At 41.0% G+C, this 21,565-nt stretch overlaps 1 long non-coding RNA gene across 2 annotated transcripts in view; it reads right to left on the reverse strand.

Moving 5' to 3' along the window:
* The window catches only part of LOC125118550 (uncharacterized), a 36,172-nt gene that overhangs the window by 12,699 nt on the left and 1,908 nt on the right, over positions 1-21,565 (reverse strand). For both annotated transcript variants that reach the window (XR_007132848.1, XR_007132847.1), the window contains exon 2: positions 21,163-21,228. This is a non-coding gene — a long non-coding RNA (uncharacterized LOC125118550). The remainder of the gene's footprint in view (positions 1-21,162; positions 21,229-21,565) is intronic.

Consider the following 21,565-nt stretch of genomic DNA (forward strand, 5'->3'; position numbering starts at 1 on the left):
AGAATACAGCCACGCGGTGACAAAGGCAGAGATTGGAGCAATGCATCTGTAAACCAAGAACACCAACTGAAACTGAGCAGGGCCCCGTGGGGCTCCTGGGCACACAAGCCTTTCTATGTTCCCCATTTCTTGTTTTTAGGGAATAAACTTCAGTCTCCACGACCCTCCCTGAGTTCCAAAGGTAGGCTCAAACAGTTGCTAATCAGGGAAGGGAGAGGATGCAGAGACCAGAGAGGGGCAGTGGAGATACAATAGTGCAGCTTTGGAGCAGGGTCCTGGTCCCTCCTCAAGGAATAGAGATAACCGTATCTTCAAATTCTTCTACAGAACTAAAACCCCCAACAAATTCAAGATGTTAATGAAGCATTTTTTATTCTGGAGAGAAGATCACCAGACCACTGAACACCAGCTTTGAAAACCCTGCAAGCTTGCCTCTACCCCGATCCTTATCTGCAGCCCTATTTTTCACTCCCCAAACTGTAAAACCTCCTCTCAATCTCTCCTAAGCAGTGGGGTGCACAGTCTTTAAGGCATTAGCCTGCTGTGACCCTCCTTTGCCTGGCAAAGCAATAAAGCTATTTTTTTCTCCTTCACCCAAAACTCTGTCTCCGCGTTTCTCTTTGGCACCAGTGAGCAGAGGCCGAGTTCCCGCAACACAACCAGCTGCTGATTGCCAGCAAAAGACAGAAGCTAGAAGAGAAAGAAGGAAGGATCCTTCCTGGAAGGTTCCAGAAGGAGCGTGGCCTCGCTGATGCCTTGATTTCAGACTTCTACCCTCCAGAACTGTAAAAGAATACATTTCCATGGCTTTAAGCTGCTCAGTTTATGGTACTTTGCCGCGGCAGCCCGAGGAAACTAACCCAGAAAGGTTTTCCCAAAGCATGACTATCTTGTGCTCTCAAACTATTGTTGAAGGGCCCTGCCCGCTTTCCTATCTCTATTTCTAATTCCAGAAAGCTTAAGCACAGCATTCTAAATTCCTGATTTAGTAATTTCATTAAACGATAAAAATTAATGCAGGATATACCAGATATTCAGAAAACATAAATCACTAGAAGATTGTTACAGCAACATCCATACTAATTACCATATCTTAAGAAAAGCCATGCATCTTTATCAACTAATTAGAATCACACAACCAGAAGAATAAAGAATGCTTCTTTGGGGACATAAAATAAATAAATAAATACAATATTTTCATTAAATCCTTGGCAATGTTCCTTTGAAACTAGTTGGGTGTTAGAAATTGATGTATAAATGAAATGCTGTTATAGTTCAGAGTTGATATTTAGAAGAGACAGACCATTAGAGAAAATTGTTTTTTATAATGTATCTTTTGTTTGAGAAAAGCTATGATGCTTATGATGCCATGAGAAGAAAATAAGCTGTAACACGTTTCAAATCTTGAAGAATGTTTTTAGAGAGTCACTTTCATATTCTTATGAGATCCGAAAAATTATCAAAAGTTCAGAGGGCTGGACTGAAAAACACACCAATTCTTAGATCAGAGATTGCCAAGTATAACTCACTGGCCAAAATTCATCCCACCACTGGTTTTTTGCATAGCCCATGAGCTAAAAATGGTTTTTATATATTTAAATGGCAGAAAAAAATCAAAAGAAAAATATTTCATGACATATGAAAATTATATGAAATTCAAGTTTTAGTGCTCATAAATAAAGATGTATTGGAACACAGCCTCCCTTGCTCATTCATCTGCACACGGTCAATGGCTACTTGTCATTTTCTATTGTTGTGTAAGAAAGTCTCCCAAACTTAGTGGCTTAAAACAACACCAGGTGATGACCTCACAGTTTCTATAGGTCAGAAGTCTCCACAGGACTCCGTTGGTTCTCTGCTCAGGGTCTCCCCAGGCTGAAATGAAGCTATCAACTAGGGCAGCAGCCTCATCCAAGCCTCAAAGTCATCTGTCAAGCTCACGTGGTTGCTGGCAGATTTCAGTTCCTTAGAGCTGTAAGATTGAAGCCTCCTTTCTCTTACTGGCCATCAGCCCAGGACTGCTCTCAGTTCCTAGAGGTCACCCACCTTCCTTGCCACATGGCCCTCCCATCTTCAAAAGCAGCAAGAGAGGAGTTCCCTTCGTGGCTCAGTGGTAATGAACCCGACTAGTATCCATAAGGACATGGGTTTGATCCCCACTTTGCTCAGTGGTATCCATGAGGATGTGGCTCAGATCCTGTGTTGCTGTTGGCCTCCAGCTCCAATTTGACCCCTAGCCGTGGAACTTCCACATGCTGTGGGTGCTGCCCTAAAAAGACAAAACAAAAACAAAAACGAAGGCAGCAAGAGAGACTCTAGTGAGTCTCTCCTTTTACTGGGAAGAGCTCCATCTCTTTTCAAGCCTCATCCGATTAGGTTAAGCCTACTTAGGACAGTCTTAAGGGCAATTGATTTGGGACCTTAATTACCTTTCTTTCTTTCTTTCTTTCTTTCCTTCCTTCCTTCCTTCTTTCTTCTTTTTATGGCCACACCTGGGGCATATGGAAGTTCCCAGGCTGGGGGTCGAATCAGAACTGTGGCTGCTGACCTATGCCACAGCCAAGGCAACACCAGGTCCAAACCACCTCTTTGACCTACGCTGCAGCTCACGGCAATGCTGGATCCTTAACCCACTGATCGAGGCCAGGATTGAACATGCATCCTCACAGACACTATGTTGGGGTCTTAACCCGCTGAGCCACAACAGGAACTCCTTTAATTACATCTCCAAAAATCCCTTCACAGTAGCACCTGGATTAGTGTTTAACTGAATGACTGGAATAAAGCATGTGTACTTCGGGGGCCAGGAAGCTCGAGGACCATCTTAGAATTCTGCCCACCGCACTGCTTTCCAGCTACCAGGGCAAACTTAAGTAGGTGCTGCAGAGACCATGTGGCCCACAAAGCTGAAAATACCTACTAGCTAGCCCCTTACATAAAAAGCTGGCTGACTCCCATCCCAAATTAAGCTGAGATTCAAGTTCAAGAACTGTATGATCCCTGTTCAGCAAATAGCTCTCAAGCTGGGATAGTATAAACAGAAAGAGGCCATGTGGGTGGGGAAATAGTAGCATTACCAAGCTGGTTAAGCATTTAACTCACACATACCCCCCAAAACAGATGATAGCGAATTAATGGCAATTTCATCTAATAAATCATTTCGAGCACACGCTAAGGGAAAAATAAAATTGTCATGATATTATCACTACCCACTCATCTTTGTTAAATGTTAATATTTGCTTCTTTTTCAAGTAGTTGGAGAATAGACTTGTGGTTGCCAAGGGGGAGGGGGGAGGGAGTGGGATGGACAGGGAGTTTGGGGTTAGCAGAGGCAAACTGTTACATTTAGCATGGATAAGCAATGAGGTCCTACTGTACAGCACAGGGAACTATAGCCAATTTCCTGGTATAGACCATGAAGGAAAATAATACTTTTTTAAAAAAAGAATGTAAAGCAACAAAACACAGACAGTCAAAGCCCCCTGTTGTACCCTCTTTTAATCCCATGCCACTCTCTCCCACTTTAGAGAAAACCACTATCCATCGCTCCATAGACAATATATGGCACTAGCTTACCATGTTTTGAAACTTAACATAAATGGAATTATATAACATGTATTCTGCAATTTGCTTCTTTTGCTCTGGGTGTTTATAACATTCATCCACAATGATGTGTATAGTTATACAGTCATTCCTTGGTATCCACAGGGGACTGGTTCCAGGACCCCCTCCTCCATAGACACCAAAATCCATCAAGCCCCTTACATAAAATGGTGTAGTATTGTAACCTACGCCCATCCTCCCATATACTTCAAATCATACAGGTATATAATACCTAATGCAATGTAAATCTGTGTAAATAACTATAAATACGATGTAAGGGCTAAGCAAATGGTCGCTAATGTGTACCAAATTCAAGTTTTGCTTTCTGGAACTTTCTGAAATCTTGTTTGGAATATTTTCAACCTGAGGTTGGTTGAATCCACGGATGCAGAACCCATGGTTATGGAGGACCGGTTGTAATTTGTTAATTTTTACTGCTGTATAGTATCCCATTTTATGAATGTACTATGGTTTGTCTATTCTACTGGTGATTTACATTTGGTTTATATCCAGTTGTTTGCTATTAAAGCAATGCTGCTATAAACATTCTCATAGTCACTTGACTCAAATATGGAAAAGCATCTCTGGTGAATTTACCTAGAACTTCTGGGTCTTATGGTAAATACATGTTTATCTTTATTAGATATTTCCAAATTCTTCTCCAGAACAGTTGTGCCAATTTATACTCCAACTAACAGTGAAGAGAGTTCCTCTCTCCTTAAGTCCTTCCTGACAATCGGCATTTTCAGACTTAATTTTTGCCAATCTCTTGAATGTGAAATTATTGTTTAACTTTTTATTTTCCTGATTGCAAGTTATATGAAACATCTTTCCATATTTTTATTGGCCCTTCAGGTGTGCTCTTCGGTGAATTGCCTATTTATAGCTCTTAACAATTTTCCTACTGAGCCATTTGTTCAAAGTTCTTGAGCTGATCTGTAGTTCTTTATATGGCCTGAATACTAATCCTTTATCATTTATATTCATTTATTATCCACTCAAAAAGTACATGTTAGTATATTCCATGTACTAAACATTGTTTGAGGCTGAGACGTATGACAGTAAGCAAAAAAAAAAAAAAAAAATCTCCTGTTCTCAAGGAATGGAGAGATGGCTGATAAATAAGTGAGCAAATAGATAAAGAATGCCAGGTAGCAATAAGTGCTATGAAGAGAAAACAGGAAGAAGATGAAGTGACAGAGGTGTTATTTTCAACAGGGAGTCAGGCCTCTCTGAGGAGGTAACTTTTGAACAGAGGCATTAATGAATTGGAGAGAGTGAAACATATATTTGGATGAAGATTGTTTCAGGCAGAAGGTCAGGTGCCAAGGGTCTGTGGTAGCAGCCTGTTGCAAATATCTTTTCCTAGTCTGTGGCTTGCTTTTTTTTAAATGTTGTTCATGATTTATTTCTTTATAAACAAATTTTTAAATTTTAATGTAGGAAAATTTATCAAGCTTTTACTTAAGCTTATCTATTTGCACTTTAAGAAATTCTTCTCTACCACAAGGTCATAAATGCATTTGCCTGGGAGTTCTCTCGTGGGGCAGCGGGTTAAGGATCCAGCGTTGTCACTGCTGTGGCACAGGTTCGAGCCGAGCCTTGAACTTCCACATGCTACGGGCGAGGGCAAAAGAGAAAGAGAGAGAGCAAGATTTGCCTGTGTTATCTTCCAAGAGTTTTCAAGTACTTATCCCATTTAGGTCATAAAACCACTTTGCATTTGTTTTTGTATACAATGTGCAGTCAGGATATAATTAAACTTTTTTTCCACATGGATAACCAATGGTTCCAGCAATATCTGTTAAATAATTCCTCGTTTCCACACTGTCATGTGTCAAGTTTCCATTTATGTGTGGGTCTGTATCTGGGCTCTCTCTAGTGTTCCACTGATCTATTTCTTTCTCTCTGCACCATCTTAATTACTATAGCTTATACGAAGCATTAACATCTGGTGGGTATATTGTGCTGCTTAATGCTGCTTTTGCCATTCTTGTTCCTATTTACAATTTTAATTAGAATTTAATTAAATCTCTAAATGAATGTAGGGAGACTTGACACCACTACTTACTAAGTTTTCCTATACATGAACATTTTTTTGTCCCTCCATTAACTTAGGTTTTTTTTTTCTTAAGGTCATTCAATAAGGGTTTCTACTTTCCTGCATATAGATCTTTCATATATTTTATTAGATTTCTTTCCGAGTGTCTTTTAGTTTTTGTTAGTTCTGTAAGCTCTAATCGCTGCACTATTGATTTTTTTATATTGCTCTTATATCCTTAAATCTTGCTAACCATTCTTATTTATTTCAATAGTTTGTATATTCTCTTGTGTTTTCTATGTAGACAATCAGGTCACCTTGTTAATAATATTTGTTTCATCTTTGATACTTTTTATTTTCTTTTTCTTGCTATACAGGCTGGGACCCACAGAACAAGGTTAACTAGAAATGCTAGTTTTACTCCTTTATTATATCATTGTGATTTAATAGATTTTTCTTATCTTAAAACATTCATACCACCAAGATAAATGCAACTTGGCCACAATGTATTTTTAGTATATTGTTTCTGATTGCTAATACTTTATCTTGGATTTTTTGCATGTATACTCATAAATGAAGTTAGCCTGTAAATTTTCCTCTCATAATAGCCTTTCCTGGTATGGCACTGAGGTTATGCTAGCCTTATAAAATGAGTCGGAGGGGATTTACTGCAACAGTTTATATAGCATAGAGATGATCCGCTCCTTGAATGTTTGTTGGAACTCACCCATACAACCAACAATCTATGGGTGTGTGGTGAGTTGTTGTGTATTGTCCTTGTTGGCTGTTTGGATGATTGGTTGATTGGTAGATTTTAAGGACAGTTTCAATGCTATTAATAATTATGATGGAAAAAATTAAAATCATTTTAAAAAATCGTGTCTGCTCAGTTTTCCCACTTCTTCCTGAGTCAATTATGACAAATTGTAGTTTTATATGAAATTATCCATTTCATTTAAGTTTTCAAATATATTGGCATAAGACATTCATAAAGATCTCTTGTTAGTTTCAATATCCTACCTACTATATCAGTTGCTTTACACATTTTTCATTTGTATTATTTGTGCCTTCTCTCCTTTTGTCCAGAGAGCTGTCTGATTTATTCATCTAGCTAGAGTAGTGTGTTTTATTCATCTTTTTCAAACAACCAGGTGCTCATTTATTTTCTGATTTGTAAATGCATTTGTGGGATAGATTTACAAAGGCTAAGTCACATTTAATTCTCTAATCAATAACATTTACTAGAATAAAATTACATGAGAAGAAACAAGAACTTTAACAAGAATAATTATCTATAATGGTTAAGAATATGAGGTCAAGCATATCCTGGCATATTTGGCAAGTATATTTGTCATCTTCATATTCATATAAAAAACTAGTGTTCTATTTTGTTGTTCCTCTTTATTTGGCTTGGTGTTCTATTTCATTTCTTTTTTTCTTTCTTTCTTTTTGTCTTTTTAGGGCTGCACCTGCGTCATATGTAAGTTCCTGGGCTAGGGGTTGAATCAGAGCTGCAGCTGCCAGCCTATGTCATAGCCACAGCAACTTGGGATCCAAGCTGCACCTGCAACCTACACCACATCTACGACCTACACCACAGTTCACCGAAACACTGGATCCTTAACCCACTGAACGAGGCCACGGATCGAACCTGCGTCCTCATGGATACTAGCCGGGTTCATTACCACTGAGCCTCGATGGGAACTCCTTCATTAATTCCCGCTCTTACCTTTTTGAAATTCTTTCCTTCTACTTTCTTGTTGTTTCATTTCTAACTTCTTAAGTTACTTTTTAGCCTTTCACCTTTTCTAATATGAGAACTTTTTCCATTGTCATCCAATTCTAAATATTTTCTAGTTTCCAGTACAATTTCTTCTTTGACCCATGTGATACGTGATTATAAATACCCAAGTATGTGTGGCTTTAAAATTATCCTCTTGGAGTTCCAGTTGTGGCTCAGTGGTTAACAAATCCCACTAGGAACCATGAGGTTGCGGGTTCGATCCCTGGCCTCGCTCAGTGGGTTAAGGATCCGGAGTTGCCGTGAGCTGTGGTGTAGGTTGCAGACGCGGCTCATATCCCACGTTGCTGTGACTGTGGTGTAGGCCAGCAGCTACAGCTCCGATTTGACCCCTAGCCTGGGAACCTCCATATGCTGAGGGTGCGGCCCTAGAAAAGACAAAAAGACAAAATAAAATAAAATAAAATAATACAATTTGTCTAAGCTCCTGTTGTGGCTCAGCAGGTTAAGAACCCAACATAGTATCCATGAGGATGTGGGTTCAATTCCCGGCTTTGCTCAGAAGGTTAAGAATCCGGCGTTTCCACAAGCTGCTGCACAGGTTGCAGATGTGGCTCAGATCCTGCATTGCTGTGGCTGTGGCGTAGGCTGGCAGCTGCAGCTCCGATTCAACCCCTAGCCTGGGAACTTCCATATGCTGCGGGTTTGGCCCTAAAAAGCAAGTAAATAAATAAACAAGGGGAAATTTGGACACAGAAACAGAGGGAAAATGCCATAAAGGATGAAGGCAGGGATTGGAGTGATGCACCTCTAAGCCAAGGAATGCCAAAGACTGCCTGCAAACCACCAGAAGCTAAGAAAGAGGCATGGAAAACATCCTCTCTCACAGCCTTCAGGAGAAACCCACCCTGCTAATACCTTGATCTCAGACTAGCCCCTAGGACTCTAAGACAGTAAATGTCTGCATCCAGTCTGTGGTACTTTATTATTGCTGCTGTGTTAGTGACATAAATATTAATATTACTAATGTAGTTCGGAAGCACTAACCATGTCCACCATGTACCGGAATGGATGTCCTGGGGACACTTCTTTATTTCCCTAATCCACAATTTTTTTAATGATTTTATTCAGTGATAGAAGACAGTCAATTGCTAGGAATATTTTTTTCTTTTCTCTTTCTTTCTTCCTTTTTTTATTTTTATTTTTTTTTATTTTTGCTTTTTAGGGCTGAACCCACAGCATATGGAAGTTCCCAGGCCAGGGGTTGAATGAGAAGTACAGCTGCTGGTCTACGCCACAGCCACAGCAACACAGGATCCAAGCTGCATCTACAACCTACACCACAGCTCACGGCAACACCAGATCCTTAACCCACTGAGCAAGGCCAGAGGTCGAACCCATGTCCTCATGAATGCTAGCCAGGTTCGTTACCACTGAGCCATGACGGAAACTCCCAGAGTATGATATTATTTGAAGGCAGACTTAGATTAGTTAAAAATGTATATTATAAATGTATATGTGTGTATAACTGAATCATTTTGCTGTACAGAAGAAATTGACACAACATTGTAAATCAACTATACTTCAATTTAAAAATTTTGTAATGTATATTATAAACTTTAGGGCCGCTTTGCAAATGAATCCACTGACAAGGGATTAATCTCCAAAATTTATAAACACCTCCTGCCGATCCATACCCAAAAAACAAACCACCCCATCAAAAAACGGGCAGAAGATCTAAACAGACAGTTCTCCAAAGAAGACATGCAGATGGACAAAAAACACAGGAAAAGATGTTCACCGTCACTCATTATTAGAGACATGCAAATCGAAACCCCTCTGAGGTACCACCTTCCACCGGCCAGAATGGCCGTCACCCAAAAGTCTACAAACAAGAAGTGCTGGAGAGGGGGTGGAGAAAAAGGAACCCTAGTACACTCTTGGTGGGTTTGTAAATTGGTGCAACCACTGTGATTCCTCAGGAAACTAAAAACAGAATTACCATTTGATCCAGCAATCCCACTCCTGGGCATCTATCCAGAGAAAACCAACGACTCACAAAGACACATGTACTCCAATGTTCATTGCAGCACTCTTTGCAATAGCCAAGACATGGAAACAACCTAAATGTCCATTGACAGAGGAGTGGATCCAGAAGATGTGGTACATATACACAATGGAATATGACTCAGCCATTAAAAGGAACGAAATACTGGCATTTTTAGCAACATGGATGGACCTAGAAATTATCAATGCTAAGTAAAGTCAGCCATACAATGAGACGCCAACATCAAAAGCTTTCACTGGCATGTGGAATCTAAAAAAGGACAGACTGACCTTCTTTGCAGAACAGATGCTGACTCACAGACATTGAAAAACTTATGGTCTCCAGAGGAGACAGTTTGGGGGGTGGGGGGATGTGCTTGGGCTGTGGGATGGAAATCCTGTGAAATTAGATTGTTATGATCACTAAAAAAATTTTTTTTAAAAAGTAAATAAACTTTAGGGTCAAAATAACCGTTACTATACTAAGAGAGGGAAAGAAAGGTAAAGAAATACACCCAAAAAAGAAAAAAAATTGATATACTAAGATAAAATAAAATGGAATCAAATTTTTAAAACTCAGTTAAAACCATAGAAGTCAGAAGTTCCCTGGTGGCTCAGCAGGTTAAGAATCCAGCACTGTCACTGCTGTGGCTTGGGTTCGATCCCTGACCCAGGAATTTCCACATGCCACGAGAGAAAGAAAGAAAGAAAGAAAGAAAGAAAGAAAGAAAGAAAGAAAGAAAGAAAGAAAGAAAGAAAGAGAAAGAAAGAGAAAGAAAGAAACAATAGAAGTCAGAAAAAGAGGGTGAGGAGGAAACAGAAAAAAAATGCAACAGTTACAGAGTTCCTGCTGTGGCATAGTGGGTTAAGAATCTGACTGCAGCAATCAGGTCCCTGCAGTGGTGCGGGTTCAATCCCCAGCCTGGTGTAGCAGGTTAAAGGGCCTGGCATTGCTGCAGCTGTGGCGTCAGTCACACCTGGAGTTCAGATTCAATCCCTGTCCCAAGAACTTCTATATCTTGTGAGTGCAGCCATTAAAAGAAAAAAAAAAGCATTTACAAAGATGGTAGATATCACTCTATCATCAATAATCACTTTAAATTTGAATGGTCTGTGTGCACCAATTAAAAGAGAAATTGTTAAAGTAGACTAAAAAAAAAGACCCAACTATATGTTGCCTATAAGAAATCCACTTTAAATATAAAGATGCAGGTAGATTAAAAATGAAAACAATAGGGAGCTCCCATCATGGCTCTGGGGTAACAAACCTGACTAGTACCCATGAAGATGTGGGTTCAATCCCTGGACTTGCTCAGTGGGTTAAGGATCTGGTGTTGCCATGAACAGTGGTGTAGGTCACAGACACGGCTCCAATTCCGCTTTGCTGTGGCTGTGGCATAGACTGGCGGCTGCATCTCCGATTTGACCCCTAGCCTGGCAACTTGCATATGCCACGGGTGCGGCCCTGAAAAGCAAAATAAATAAATAAATAAAAAGAATAGACACAAATATACCAATAGTATAGTAAGAAAACACTCACCAGAAGAAAGCATTTCTACCACACAAAATAGACTTCAGAACAAGGAATACCATCAAGAATAAAGAGAAGCATTACATAATGACAAAGTGGTCAATTTTCAAGAAGACGTAACAATCTCAAATGTACGTATATGCACCTAATAGAGCAGCAAAATAAGTGAGGCTAAAACTAAAAGAAGAAATAGATACACTCACTATCAGAGTAGGAGACTTCAACATCTTTTGTTAGTAGTAATTGACAGATCAAGCAGGCAGAAAATCAATATGAATAGAGAATGGATATTGGAGAAGGAAAAAGATGAGAATCAGTGGAAGCCCTGAGCCCCACTGCAGCAAAGTGTAGTTTTCACTAACCTCCTCTTCTATATTTCCCCTCAGAAAGAGAGGCTCATAGGAACATGCACAAGTTTAGAGAAGTGAATCCATGTAACACAAAGGGAAGACTGGGCAGGCATGGAGGTGCATGGCTTGGATCACCCTTCAATAAAGAATTTCCCTGCTGTATAGCACAGGAACCTATATCCAATCCCTTGTGATGGAACACGATGTGAGAAAAAGAATGTATACATGTGTATAACTGGGTCACTTTGCTGTACAGCAGAAATTGACAGAACATTGTAAATCAACTATCATTTTAAAAAAAAAAAGACTTTGCCATACATCTGTAAGGAGTGCAATTAGCTGACAGTCTCCAGCTGCAGCACCTTCCAAGATCAGCGGCAGCATTCTTGACAAGACCATGCTTTCCCTTGGAAGATTATAGCCAATAAGCAAGCATAGTAGCAATACTAGGACCTGGCCATGTATACCTAACTTTTTTTTTTTCTCTTTTTGCCATTTCTTGGGCTGCTCCCGCAGCATATGGAGGTTCCCAGGCTAGGGGTCGAATCGGAGCTGTAGCCGCTGGCCTACACCACAGCCACGGCAACGTGGGATTCGAGCCGGGTCTGCAACCTACACCACAGCTCACGGCAATGCCGGATCCTTAACCCACTGGGCAAGGCCAGGGATCGAACCCGCAACCTCATGGTTTCCAGTCGGATTCGTTAACCACTGAGCCACGACGGGAACTCCATGTATGCCTAACTTTGGATTCTTGTAACAGGCAATCTTTCCTCCAGAACTCTCCACTGGGTTGACCAAAACTTTGTCACATCTGTCTTGCAGCCTAAGGCATCTCTGCCCAATTCCCCTTCCTCCCCTCATCCTTTCACAGGAGTCAGATCTGCATTATGATCTAAAGGTTTCCCTGTCCTTTTATCTTTCAGAGGCATCATCCCCAATCAACATCTTGCATTCCTAACTCCATATTAGCATCTGCTTCCTGTAGGACCCAAATTAGCACAATTAGCCACTCACCACTGCCATCCACTTTGAGAAATTTTGCAAAAGACACTTAATCAACCATTTCAAGAGTCTCTTCATTATGATCAAAATGTTATCACAGTAAGTTCCTTGGTTGAATTCACAACTAGGTGGTTCAGACAATGAAAAACATTTAATACCCCAAACTCACAATTTCCATTAAAGCATAAGTGTTACAGCTATAGTTTTTGCAATCATTGCATTCAGTTTCTCTTGCATGGTACCACACTGATGAAGCTTGTCATAAAAGCATAAATTTGGGTTGTTCAAAGTCAATCTTTGCCATACTTATGATCATTCAAATCAAAGTTTTTTTCCCCCAGAAAGACACAGATTCTTCTTGAAACTCAAATAGTCAAGTGATGACTTTTCTTTATGAAAATCAGTGACTTTCTTGAGCAAAAGTAGTTATTTATAGTCATTGCCCATCTCTTCATAAAGCTGAGAAAAAAATCCTTAACATAACTAACAAGCATTAAGTGCTTCTCTTGAATCTCCATGTGTAGCTCAGGTGGTGAGGGCTTTCCTGTGTATAACAGTGTGGAGATGTGCCACAGGGTAGATTAGACTCTGCTGTGGTAACAAACCCTGAAATTTCACTGACTTAACACAAAGGTTTATTTCTCATTCACACAAAGTCCTATGAGATGGTTTCTCTGTGAACAACTTTCCTAGATACGTTTCCTTTAAGTAGTGAACTCAGGGATCCAGGTTCCTTGCATCGTGTGCTCTGCCATCTCAAGTCCTTTGCTTCCAGCTGCTCCAACAGCAGAGAGTTTGAGCATAAAAAATTATGAGGGTTATTCTATGGGCCAGGCCTGGAAGTGGCAGTTATCAGTCCCATTCGCATTCCATCGGCCAGAACGAAACCACACTTGGCTAAAAGGAAAGCCAAGGGGAATACAGAGGAGCACATGGATGCTGGTGTACAATTTCTGCCATAATAGACCTTGCTTTTGATACAACAGCTTGAATACCTGAAACAAGCCCTCAAGTTGGATTTACTACAGTTTTAACATCCTTCATGCTTTTTTTTTTTTTTTTTGTCATTTTAGGGCCGCTCCCACGGCATATGGAGGTTCCCAGGCTAGGAGTCCAATCAGAGCTTCAGCTGCCGGCCTACACCACAGCCATAGCAACGCCAGATCCGAGCCGAGTCTGCAACCTACATCACAGCTCACAGCAATGCCAGATCCTTAACCCACTGAACAAGACCAGGATTGAACTTTCCAACCTCATGGATACTAGTCGGGTTTGCTGACCAGTGAGCCATGATGGGAACTCCCCTTCATATTTTTTAGATTAATTTTTATTTTAGATTGATGTATAGTTAATTTACAATGTTGTGTTAGTTTCAGGTGTACAGCAAAGTGATTGAGATATACATATAACCATTCTTTTTCAGATTCTTTTCCATACAGGTTATTACAAGATATTGAGTAGAGTTCGGTGTGCTATTCAGTAGGTCCTTGTTGATTACCTGTTTTATATATAGTAATAACACCCTTCATACTTTATCCTTACACATCACTTCTAATCTAAATTAGTCTCATGATGGCCTTCTCTAGCTCTCTTAATTGCATTTACTCAGGTCCAAAATTTAGAAGTTATCCTTGTTTCCTCTACATGAAAACTAGAAAAAAAAGAGAGCCAAAGAGCCCAAAGCAAGGGTGATTCCAAAGCAGCTTCCATGAATATTAAGGTCTTATAGGAAGGCACAGTTCAACAATAAAGATGGGTTGATAGCATTTACCCACAAAGAATATCCCAATATTTCCCAAATTTCTCATTGTAATAAGCCCATTAAGATTCCTCTAAAGGGAAGAGAGTGCCCTGAATATCCCATGTAGACAGGTCTGCTTAGCATATTTCTCATAGTTAATTAAGAAAGAGATGTCCTGGAGTTCCCACTGTGGCACAGTGAATTAACAATCTGACTGCAGTGGCTTGGTTGCTGAGGAAGCATGGGTTCAATCTCTGGTCCAGCACAGTGGGCTAAAGGATCCAGTGCTGCAACAGCTGTGGTATAGGTTGCAGCTGTGGCTTGGATTCAACCCCTGGCCCAGGAACTTCCATATGTCATGGGGAAGGCCATAAAAAATAATAAATAAAAATAAATAAATAGAGAAGAGGCTCAACGACTGAGTCTGGAGCACTCACAATATTTAAGGGTGGTGGAGTCACCAAAGGAGACTGAGAAGGAGTGACCAGTATTTGTCAAGGGTCAGTCCCCTGAATCAGCTCACCACAGGATACACTAATGACGTTGATTTTCTGGATCAACAAAGCTAAGGAATAGATAGCAGGGACCCCCACCAACGTACTTCTGTCTTCTGAAATCCAGCTGATTAGTCAGTATTTCCCTTTGACATCTTTGAAATGCAACAAACTTTATGCAAATTACATGCAAAATAGCCGTGAGCTGCGGTGTAGGTCACAGTTGTGACTCAGATCCTGCGTTGCTGTGGCTGTGGTGTAGGCCGGTGGCTACAGCTCCAATTAGACCCCTAGCCTGGGAACCTCCGTGTGCTGCAGGTGTGGCCCTAGAAAAGACAAAAAAAAAAATGTTCATAGCAGCTTTATTCATAATAGCCAAAAACTAGAATCAGGCCAAATGTTTGCCAAGGGATGAATGGATAACCAAATTGTGGGACATCCACACAATGCAAAAAGAGTCAGCAATAAAAGAGAAGAGACTATTGATGAACTCAACATGGGTGAATTTCAAAGGCATCATAATGAGTGAAAAAAGCCCATCTTAAAAGGTTACATGCTATATGTTTTCATGTATATGACATTCTCAAAAGGCAAAATTATAAGAACAGAAGACAGATCAATGGTTGCCAGAGCTGGGGGTAGGGGAGTCCTTAACTACAGGGGAACAGCACATGAGAATTCTGGAGACTGATAGAGCAGTTCTGTATCCTGATTATAGCGTTGTCACACAGATCTATACATGCCTGTGCTAAAACATAACTAATTCTGTACCAAAACAAAGTAATTTTACTATACATAAATTGTGAAAAGTATGGAGTTCCCATCATGGCTCAACGGAAACGAATCTGACTATTATTCATGAGGCCCAGAAGAGGGGATTAAGATGGCCGAATAGAAGGACTAGAGCTCAACTTCTCTCATAAAAACCACAAAATTACAACCAAGTGCTGAGCAACCTTCAGCCAAATAGACTGGAAATTTACAAAAAGATATCCTACTCCAGAAGACAAAGAGGAGGTCACATCGAGAGGTAGGAGGGGCAATTACATGATATAAGCAACCCCATACCTCCTGGGTGGGAAGCCCCCACAGGCTGAAAAGTAACTATCACAGAGACTCACCTACAGGAGTGAGAGTTCTGAGCCCAATGTCAAATCCCCACACCTAGGGATCTGGCACTGGGAGAAAGAGCCCCCCTGCCCCTGGAGCATCTGGCATTGAAGGCCAGTGGGGTTTGTGCACAGGAGCTCCACGGGACTGGGGGAAATGGAGACCCCATTCTTGAAAGGCACACACAGACTTTCAAGTGCACTGGGTCACAGGGCAAAGCAAAGCCTCCATAGGAATCTGGGTCGGACCTGACTGCAGTTCTTGGAGGACCTCCTGGGAAAACAGAGGGTGACTGTGGCTTGTTGTGGGGGAAAGGCACTGGAGGCAAAGCTCTTGGGAATATTCATCAGCATGTTTCTCTGGAGGTGGCCGGGTTTTTGGGAAAATCTAGCCCCACCCATCACGCTGAGAAGCTCCAGGCCAAACAATTATCCAGGTGGGATCACAGCCCCACCCATCTGTAAACAGGCTGCCTAAAGACCCCCAAGGCACACAGCTGCTTCTAATCTCACCCAGAGACAAAGCCCCACCCACCAGGGATGGGGGATAGGAATCAGCCCCACCTACAAGTGGGCAGGCACCAGTACCTCCCTTCAGGAAGCCTACAGCAAGTCCCTGTACCATCTTCAGCTGCAAGGGGGGCAGACACCAGAAGTAAGAGAGGCTACAACTCTATTCTCTGCAAAAAGGTCACCGTACCAAAAACCTATAAAAATGAAAAGCCAGAGAACTATAACTCAGATAAGGGAGAAAGGAAAAAACCACAGAAAAACAGCTAAGTGATCAGATTCTCAGCCTCCAGGAAAAAGACTTTAGACTGTTGATGCTGAAGATGATGCAAGACATTGGAAATAAACTGGAGGCAAAGACGGATAATTTATAGCAAACACTAAGCGAAGAAATACATGATATAAAACTTAAGCAAGAAGAGATGCAAAATACAATAACTGAAATAAAAAGTTCATTAGAAGCAACCAACAGCAGAATACAGGAGGCAGAAGAATGAATAAGCAAGGTGGAGGACAGACAAGTGGAAATCACGGATGCGGAACAGAAAAGAGAAAAAAGATTGAAAACAAATGAAGAAAGTCTCAGAGAACTCTGGGACAACATTAAATGCACCAACATCCGTATTATAGGGGTGCTGGAAGGAAGAGAGAGAGAGAAAGGGACAGAAAAAAATATTCAAAGAGGTAACAGCCAAAAACTTCCCTAACATGGGAAAGGAACCATTCACTCAAACCCAGGAAGTGCAACAAGTACCATATAAAATAAACCCAAGGAAGAACACCCCAAGACACATATTAATGAAACTGAACCAAAATTAAAGACAAAGAAAATATTGAAAGCAGCTAGGGAAAAGAAACAGATAACATACAAGGGAACCCCAATAAGGTTATTGGCAGATCTTTCAGCAGAAACTCTGCAGGCCAGAAGGGAGTGGCATGATATACTTAATGTGATGAAAGGAAAAAAACTTCCAACCAAGATTACTTCACGCAGCAAGGCTCTCATTCAGATTTGAAGGAGAAATCAAAAGCTTTATAGATAAGAAAAAGCTAAGAGAATTCAGCAACACGAAACCAGCTTTACAACAAATACTAAAGGAACTCCTCTAGGCAGAAAAGAAACGGCCGCAACCAGAAACAAAAATACCACAAATGACAAGGCTCACCAGTAAAGGCTTATATATAGTGAAGATATGAAATCATCCATACACAATTATGCTACTAAAATCAGAAATCATGAGAAGAGGAGGGTATGAATGCAGGACACTGGGGATGCACTTCAATTAAGAGATCAACAACTTAAAACAATCATATATATATAGAGAGAGAGAGAGAGAGAGACTCCTAGAGTATTCATGAGGCAAAAGGTTCAATCCCTGGCCTCGCTCAGTGGGTTGAGGATTCCGCGTTGCCGTGAGCTGTGGTGTAGGTCACAGACTCAGCTCGGATCTGGCTGTTGCTGTGGCCGTGGTGTAAGCCAGCAGCTGCAGCTCCGATTCGACCTCTAGTCTGGGAACCTCCATATGCCACAGGTACGGCCCTAAAAGAAAAAAAGTTGCGGAAAGTGTAGAGGTGGAGCTGGTGATTAAAGAGGAATGAGTATAGTCCTAGGTCTTCAAATAGATGTTAGGGATGTATCATTCCATCAGATGGACCATCTCTTAGTGTTATAAAATACCAGCAGCAGAGCCAGGACTCCAAGGTGGCGTCAACTGTACCACTGAAGGACAAGAGACTCCTGGATACCAAATTAGGGGAGCTGCCAAACTGGATACTGATGTGAGATTTCACCCCTAAAGGCATTGCTGGAGCATTTCAAAGAGGTCAGAGCATTATGGGCATGTGTATATGAAAGCAAGTGTCTGGGTAAAAATGAAATGAAATGAAATTAGACGAAATGAAATGAAATAAGGCAAAATAAAGTAAAATAAAATAAAATACCAGCGGCAAAGAAACTAAAAGTACTGTGTGACTACCATGAAGAACCACTGAAATTTGGGTTACCATGGCCTGGTAATGAGAGCAAATTCAATTCCATTATGTGAAATATATATCCCCAACATAGCTCCTGATACAAAGTATTCAATAAACATTCGTGGGATGAATAAATGAGTGAGTGAATGAATGAATGAAAAGGCTCACACATTTTGATATGAAACCTTCCTGCATCAACATCGTCACAAATTTCGAAGAAGAATGGAAAAGACAGTCAAGCATCGCTTAGAGTTAAACACAGTGTGCCAAGGGAGAAAACTGCAAAAGCTGTGGAAGCCACACTTCATGGTGTTATATTTGACTGCAAAGGTTAGAGCGACTGAAGTCATTGTTGACACACTTGCCAAAACTGCTGCTAAAGACATGGTGAAAATAATGACTGGGGACAAAGCGTCTCTGTCAAATATCACGGTTCACTTTAGAACTACAGATGTGGCTGGAAATTTAAAATGGCAAACATCCAATTTCTGACAAGGCTGATACTATTCACTGGGAATTAATAAAGCCACCCGTCTTGTGAATCTAGTTAATCTTCTGCTATTTATCACAGATGAGATCTAAATAAACAATTTTGGTATGTTTTGCTAATTTTTTCCAGCTGGTAGAACTGGAGATGTCCTCCACTCCTTCCTTCTTATCTTTCTTCCTTCATCTAAAATAATGATTACTGAGCACTAACTACGTGCCAGCCAGTGTTCCAGGCACAGCTGTGAACAAGAGACAAGATCCCTTCCCTCGCGGATCTTACGTTCTGGTAGCTAGAAACAGATGATAAACCAAAAAAAGAAAAAGAGCAGATAGGGATAAATGCTATACAGAGAACTGTCTATGGTAGAGTGGATGGGAGCTGTGTAGACTGAATAATCAGGTGAGCCCGACAACGGGAGATCATATTTAAGCGGAGCTCGGAGGGATAAGAAGGAACCAGCTATGCAAATACCTAAGGAAAGAACTTTGCAAGTGGAGGAAGCAGCTAGAGCAGTGGTTCTCAAAAGGAATGGCACAGCCTCCTAGAGAGTCTTTTGGAAGCTGGAGGGAGGGGTGCCACCGTGTTTGGGGTACTCAACTGGCATTTAATGGGCAGGGCAGGGATGCTGCTGCAGATCTGTCCCTGGCCCGGACTGTCCTGCATCCTCCATGGCATTCAAAGATCCCACCAGGCATCGGTGTAGGTAGAAAAGCTGTTTCTAATTATCAGAGTTGAAAACTTAACTCTGCTTAAGTCATGAAGACAAAACATTTTTCTCACAGTGTTTATGTTCTTGGAATTTCCCAAGAATGCAATTACCATGTAAGTAGAAAACAGATGGTATTTTTTCATTCAGGACTTCACCAAGAGTGGTTCCACATTTCAAAACCAACATCTCCCGGAAGGCGAGGCAAATGTCACCGAAGACACTACACCTAATGGGAATGCTTCAGGGACATTGATAATGGAGCGGAGATTTTTTTTTTTTTTTTTTTTTTTTTGGCCACAGTCAGGGCATGTGGAAGGTCCGGGTCAGGGGATTAAACCTGCACTGCAATTGATCAAACCGCCACAGCTGAGGCACCACTGGACTCCTTAACCCGCTGCACCACAAGGAGACTTCTGAGGAGAGAGCTTTTTTTTTTTTTTTAATTGATAATACATACCCTTGGTAAGGGGAAATTGCAAACAGTACAAAAGGGCGCATAGTCAAAAGTCAATCTCCCTTCCACCTCTGTTCCCACCTCTACCAGCTTTCTTCCCTAGAGATAATCTGATTATCAGGGTTTTAAAAATATCCTTCCAGGAGTTCCTGTCATAGCTCAGTGGTTAGTGAACCCGACTGGCATCCATGGGGATGCAGGTTCAATCCCAGACCTCGCTCAGTAGGTTAAGGATCCGGTGTTGCCATGATCTGTGGTGTAGGTTGCAGACACGGCTTGGATCCTGCATTGCTGTGGTTGTGACACAGGCTGGTAGCTGTAGCTCCAATTCGGCCACTAGCCTGGGAACCTCCATATGCTGCAGGTGTGGCCCTAAAAAGACAAAAAAATAAAATAAAATAAAAATATCCGTCCAGAGGGATTATCTCTTTTTTGCTTAGAAGGAAAGAAAGCAGGGAGGGAAGAGGAAAATCCCGATAAATAAATATTTGTCTGGGTTTGAAAAAAAAAATATGAGGAAAGATGCACACACACACCCAGCTCTTAACAGTGGTTGCGCTAACGTTACCTCAGAGCATGCGCAGAAAGACTTTTAACTTTAATACACTTCCGTACTGTTTTCCTTGGTACAACAAGTATATTCCACTTCTGAAATTTATAAAATTCCATACGGTTAAATAATAAAATGAAAAATCGAAGAGCAGAGATCAATATTGGCATAAAATAGCAAGATAATTTAGACTCTGAGAAGCATCAGCAAGTTAAACTAAGGTAATGTACTGAGAGATGATTTCACTCAGTGAGAAGAGAAACAAAAAATGAGAATTGGAGAATGAAAAACTGTTAGCATCTCCCAAGGCCTGACTAGGGCAGGAGGCTGCCTATTGGCTTGAATCTGCCAGCCACCCTTTCTCCTCTTGTTACCATATCACTTCCAATATTATTTTACTTACTGCCTACTTTTTTAAGTTATACATTTATTTTTAACACAGCACCCTAGTTTCACATCATGCGCTTTTTCCAAAGGTGGAGATCCTTGCTATGCCCTTCATAGACTTTTCAACAAGTGTGAAAAAGAGGCAGTGAAGTTAGCTTGAGTCTACAAGTCACAATCCAAATAGAGGGCACCCTCAGAGACCGATTTACGTTTAAGATCAATCTACATAATACTCCCAATGCTTAGCAGATGAACTAGACTCTGGCTGAGTAAAATATGAACACACCTTGTCATGTTAGCACATTACCACAAAAAGGCAGAAGGCAGCCAATAAAGACTTTGCTGTTACTCATTTTACTGTTCGACGTCCCTGTTGTGAGAAAGTATACATTTTTACGTTTGAGGTTAAAATAGATCATCAACTCACGATGTCTCCGGGCCCCCAGCTGTGAAGACTAAAATGGCTCTTCTTGCCTGTGGCTCACTGAACACCCTGTTTGTGAAGACAAAAAAGAACAGCAGTGCTAAAGAAAGGGGTATATCTGTTCCCAAGGTGGATGCAGTTGAAACTCTCACACAAACTGCCTTAAAACCAAACCAAACCCAAACAACCCCCTGGAGTTAGTCTCTATACAACGTGGTTATTACATCAACTGTTCCGTTCCCAGGGCAGAGCTCCCTGAAGGAGCTTTAGGATCTAGTCCTGTTGTCCAAGACGGTTTTAGGACAGAACTGGTACCTGAAGGTTGCTTTTCCGTAGTCCCCAAATTCCAATTCAATCCCCCCTTAAAGTCCGGTGTTCTCTGATCTTCAGAATCATAAACCTGCTC

This window comes from Phacochoerus africanus, chromosome X, assembly GCF_016906955.1.
Source record: "Phacochoerus africanus isolate WHEZ1 chromosome X, ROS_Pafr_v1, whole genome shotgun sequence".
Lineage (NCBI taxonomy): Eukaryota > Metazoa > Chordata > Mammalia > Artiodactyla > Suidae > Phacochoerus > Phacochoerus africanus.